Below are 6376 nucleotides of genomic sequence, written 5' to 3'. Positions count from 1 at the left end.
AAGCTTTTGCAGTCATAAAGCCTAACCCAGGCCTCATAAATGCTATCCTCTGTGGAAGTGTTCATAGGGATTTTCTCATTACTGAGCCTCAAAACTAAGGAAAAGGTTGGCAAATACAACAAACTTACCTTTTAAGGTAATTTCTCTAGATAAAACTAATTGTCTAGGTATGGGTGAACTGGCTCTAGGGAAATCCAATCAACACCGTTAAGGTGTCACACTTGATTACGCCTTACAGTACTGCAAGTCATTTAGTATCCAGATAAAATAAAGGAGAAGTCTGTACCTTAGTCCCTTCTTTGTGCCCCAGTAAATTTAATGCTTATTCAAGGCAGGATATGCACCACTAGGAAAAAGTGAAGCTCAGTGACAAGTGATGCATCTTCAAAGGTTAGGTGGTACTGCAGCTGAGACTACAGCTCACCACTTTCTTCCTCTACTTTGCAAAAAGCGAGAAAAAAAAAAGTTTCCTGCTCTACTGATCAGAACTCAGAAAAAGAACCTGACTGGTGTGCGGCACTTCCAGGTTTGTTCCTCAGACCACTGAGGAGTGCATTGAAAGTTACATTAACTTACTCCCCCCAAACCCAAATATGCAGAGGACGAAAGACATTTTCTGAGCCTACTTCTTAGCAGTTGATATTTCAGCTTTGGCTCTCCCTACTGCAATACATAGACTGCATGCATCCAACATGCAGATGTGGTGAAGGCATGAAAATAGGCAGCCTGTTTCTGTGCAACAAAACCCAGACATCATCTTCCTCATAAGCACAGCTATTGTGCTGAACTCAGCTAGATGTTCCCCTTACAGAGCTTTCCTACATTTTCTCCTCACACTCTAACTAATGCTGTGTATATCCTGTCCAGAGTACAGACAGATTAATAACACTAAGCATTTCTACAGGACCTCCCTTGGAAGAACCCTGGACATATTTTACCAGATGCTATTTTAATTGCAATTTTAGAGGTTTCCATTGTAACAGTACCTTGAGCAGCTTAAAGCTAAATGTACAAGACAGGGAAATGGAAACCAGGGAACTAAATAAGACAGAAGGATCTCTGAAAGTATACTGCAAAATTAGAGGAGATTCAGAGGACAGCAAGCATAATTAAGGCTCTGGAATAGCAAAGACAGTGAATCGCTACCATAAAAAAGATGAGTAAGAGGAGATGCGATACAAACACAGGACATACTGAATATTCAGGAGACACTGTTCTCCCTTTCTCGTAACACTAGACCAAATGAATTTCAATTAAAAAATGGTAGGAAATTCAAAACTACAGTGAAAGAAAATGCTTTTCACATAACACGTAAATAGAAATAAGTGAGACTGTGAATCTATCAAGACTCAAAAATAATTTTAGACCTTTACGGGCCTCCAAATTAATACTGTACTGTACACTGAGGCAGAACGTTCTTCATAACTCAGACCAGTCATTAGCATAGGAGGTAAGATCCAGTGTTGCAAACAGGTTCCTGCACACTCGGTTACAGAAGAATTCTTGCACCTTCTTCTGAAGTGTCTGTTACCTCCTATTCTCAGAGACAGACGCTGGACTGGATGGATCTCAAGCTAATCCAATCTATTTTGATGAGTCCCATGTTTCCCCTAAAGTGAACTACCTGTGATCACTGGGAAGACAGACAATGCTAAGAAGAAATCCTGTCACTCAACTCTCAGTCTCAAGACCATGTTTAAAACCAATAATATTTCATTATATGTGTTATAACTTTGCACTGGCCAGTGCAGGTTTTTAGCAAACCACTACCATCTCCCAAATATGGCCCATTACGGGCAACAGTTCCAGCACTTGGCATTAACTACAACTTAGATTCATGCAAAATAAATCCAAGTCTACTGTTCAAACAACATCAGTTCAAGTAAAATAAAAAGACTGTCTGCACATTAAGTTTATGGATATAAGGGACAGAAAAACCATAATTGTTCACATTTTTTTTTAAATCATATTCATTTGTTAAAAAAAAACCACAGAGAAAGAAGAGAGGATGTTTCGAAACGCCTGATTTTTCCTTTTAGAAAACTTTAATGTTTCTATTTCCAACTCATTAACCCTCTTAATCATATACCATGTAAATCATGCTATTTTCATGATTAGGTATTGTTTTGAATTTCTGGTGCTGGGCAGAACACCTAATTTCAGCAATAATTCACCATAAAGATGTGATTAGAATACATAATCCTTATGTAGCTATATATACACACACTATATATATGATATATAGTAATCAGCTCTACTGAAGATTGGATTAAAAAGGATTGAAAACAGCCTTAAAGTGTGGTTTAGGAACAAACTTCTGTTGCTGAAGACCTGTAAAGCTTCTTGAATTGCAAGGCCAGAAACGACAAGTAGTAAGCAGTGGTGTGTTTGTTTTGGCAGTTACTGGTGCACACTCCTCACACACCACTGAATTTATTCATTCATATCCTCACCCTGTATCTGTAAGAAAAAGAAAGCAATATTTGTCATTCTACAGTATGAAATCATGGGGACAGGCAGTATTTTTACTGCAGATATAGCATCCAGCATAACCTAGCTAGCAGACACCTCTGAAATTCCTACTTGCGGGGTTAGTGAGGAGGAAGAGAGGAGAGCTCTCTATTCTGCAATACATTAAGATATCTAATAGTTTACATCATAAAAACCAGCATACAATCATATATTTTTGATGCACTCTTCCATTCTTTTCAAAGTTTTTTGAAAAACTTTGGAATTAGGAAAAAGGAAGGAACATACCCTATTGCTGACGTCCTCAGATCTCTTCAGAGTGGGCTGAATAAGGGTCATAAAGAAATAATCACAGTTTTCCTTATCTATGGTTTTCTTTGCAAATCTGACTATTGGACAAACCCAACACTTTTGCCATTCTTAAATGCCTCCGCTGCCCCCTGGTGTCTCTTCACTGCAGCTTCACACAGCAAGCTAACACCTCAGCAAGTTCTCTGCCACAAAGTCCCTGTGTAAGAGAACAGTTACGCATAAACTAGTGGACCACACTTCTAGATGCAGTTCTTTTGCAGACTGATGCTTATAATAATTTCTGAAAAAGATCTAATTACGAGGCAAGCCTCATTCCAGTAGGATACTGCAGAACTAACAAAACCTATCTTATACAGTGAACACTGCCAACAGAAATTGCTTCAAATTAGCCAGAGTACCAATAAACTGCACGGAAGACTTACAGTAAGCTGGGAAATAGCTGTCTTCCTCTTTTATGCAAACTTTTGTAGATATGCCACTAAATTGCTGCTTATGAAAGGATTTTTTTTTCTTTTTCTTTTTTTCTGAAGAACTGTTAATGGGAAAGGCAAAACAATGAGCTAGAATACTTTTCAAGAAATATGCACGCAATGGCCATCAAAGAACATAGAGCAAAAATATTACATGGTTGCATTGACAACAAACCCAAATATATTGGCTTATTCATGGACTCACTGTTAAAAAAGATGGAGGAGACCAAGACTGACACACAGAAGAGCTGAAAATGCAAAGTCTCGCAGTCACTGAACGTGTGTGCATGTGTGGTAGGGAGAAGGAATGGCTGGAATAAGCAGAACCTAAGCTATAGACAGAGATTCACATATTGGTAAGGCAAGACGCGTGTTGGATTCTGCAGTTTTCTCAAATAGTGCATTCCTTTTGACACATTTGATGGCTTTGAAACAACTGCCTTTGAGTCTTTCTAATAAGATGTTGCCAGTGGCCCCAAGAGAAACTGGTTACAATTGGGATTTTTATTCATGGATTTAGTTAGCTGCAGGAAAGAACTTGGCTCAAGGAGTCAATCCCCATGTGGCTGGATGACATGGTTTCATCTTTTGAGAGAGAAATATACAGAAAATCTGGCACATCATTCTTGAAAGACTTGAAAGGCTTTGAAGTACAACTTGTTCTTTAACCACGCAACTGTCTTAGTGAAACTCTTATCAGATGGAAGGATTCATCAGGAAAAATCCTATAGGATCTCAGGAGGATCAAAGAGCTAAAGTAGAGGACCCCTTCTTTAACCTATGGCTGTAAATTCTAATAAAAAGGGAGTGGTGGATTTCCCTCAAGAGGAAAAATAAGGCAAGCATCCACCCTACTGTAAACAAAGGAATGGGGGAGGACACAGACCAGATTGCTGAAATACTTTGCTCAAGAAGGCTACCTGATAAATAAAGGAATCCACGTTTCACTGATTAGAAAATAAAGACAGCCTAGGAATATAAAATAGGTCAAAACAAGCAATAGCCTAAGCATCATTAGAAATACATAGTTCTGTGCCCATTTTGTACGTTTGACTGGTTTATCCCAAATCTGCTCTCAGACTAGGGTCTCCACTGACATCTCGTGGCCTTTGTGTAACATGTCACGGTTGAAACGCAACCCTCCTTATCTTTTCAAGCAATTGCTCTTTTCTGGCAAAAGGGGTAGAAAAGCATTTCTGATTAGTTAAAACGTTTTGCTTGCAAAACCTTTGATTTGTATATTTGCTTAGTGTGTGTAGGGAAAAGGAGGATAAAAACTAATATTGTGAAAAGGAATGTCCCTTTACCTGTGCACAGATATGATTGCAACATTCAATAGTACACATAAGTAACTTTAGAAACACCAAATATAAACTAGGAACTGAAACCAGCTAAAGAGAACAGGAGACTGTTTTGGCAAACTTCTGTTGAGAAAGTGAATAATTACAGTTCTACATATTAAAAACCAAGAGTTACTGTCCACAATATCCCAATGGCTCTAAACACATCTGCTTCACAAACAGCCTAAGTTCATCTTTCTATTCAGCACATCTTTTGATTTTTTTAGCCAATAATCTTTAAACAGGACAATAATTACAGGAAGGAAATCACCTTTTCTCACTGTTTTCCACCCAACATTCCAACCATTACAAACATTGCAAAACTACCCCAAACTAAAATCAGGGTAAGAACTACAGTAATCAGAAGCAGCACAGGCTCACACAACTGTCCCGTAGCTTCACATGGCTGTCTTAGTTACATGAATGTCCTCACGTGAGCAACTGTAGCTCAGTGCTAACACAGATACCAGAGAAAGTGTCAAATACATTTCAAGATGAACCTGATTTACATAAAAATTGGCAAAACACGACCCAACACAAAAGCTGCAGGTGGAAGCAACTCCTTACAGGCACAAGCAACTCCAGACCCACAATTTACACCCAGAAGATGGTGCCCCATTATGAAAGTTGGAAGTACTTCAAAAGAAACCAAAGTGTCTAACTCATTATATATAAAAAAACTAGAAAGACTTCATTTTTGTAATATAAAGCATTAACAGTTCTAGCCTTGTCTACAACTGAAGATTGTTAGCAGAAGGCACCAGTGCAATTACATCCCAGGGGACCGCAAACTGAATAGAGATGGGAATTGCAAGCAGAAAGATTTTTATCACCATGGCCTTCTAGAGATTTCAGAAAAAGGAAATATTTCATCCAAGATCCAAAAACATTTCTGACACCTCTGTGGAGCTTATCAATTTGACACAAAAATCCTGGAGGTCATTCAACAAGAGACCAGCCTGGTTATGCCTCACAAGTCCTCAAGCATAAAAGCAGCATGCAAAAAATATGGCAGGAAGGGAGGGAAGCACACACCAAAGTCATGGTTAAACCATCATTATGTATATGCTTTATGATACAATCTAATTACATGAACAAATAAACAAAAACTAAACATTTGTCTACAGCAAATCCATAGCAGCACAGCGCACTGACTAATACTCAGAGAACCAAACCATTTTGTTAAGTTTACGTAGTAAACAGTAATTAATCCATAGCACAGTCTAACACAGGATTTGGTAAAACCCGATAGCATATAAATTAGCAACTAAAACAGTTAATTACAAATTTAAGTGCTCTTAGGGCTGTACTACTGGTTGAAAGTAAGAGTGCCTGTAACACAGTATTGGAGATGAGAACAAAACCAGAAGAGTTCTGCACAAGAAACCTCTGTATTAGGTATAATCAAAATGAGGTATAATAAAAATTATGAGAAGCTACACACGTGGAAATTAGATTATTACTACATTGTATTTTCTGAAAAGTATCGTTGTGCACTTTGTTATGCATATGCAGAAAGGGAGAGTCACACTCGAGGTTTGACTCAGAGACTTCCTGCTGCACGTCTCAGTTACGCAGTCTTACTAAAATCTGAGCACGGCCATTCTCATGTGCTGCAAAACAATGTCCTGACAATTATACTTATGCAAAATCAGATTAAGTGATGACAGCCAATATTATTTTAATTCCACTTCTTACCAAATCTCTACTCTACCCACAAAAAGACCAATACCTCTGTCTTAAGGAAGTTGCTGAGCCACAAATGAGTAATCGCTGGGCAAACAC

This window comes from Platalea leucorodia (genome assembly GCF_965183815.1).
Source record: "Platalea leucorodia genome assembly, chromosome: 4".
Taxonomy (NCBI): Eukaryota; Metazoa; Chordata; class Aves; order Pelecaniformes; family Threskiornithidae; genus Platalea; species Platalea leucorodia.
The sequence above is the reverse complement of the archived record's forward strand: the minus strand, read 5'-3'. Positions refer to the sequence as shown.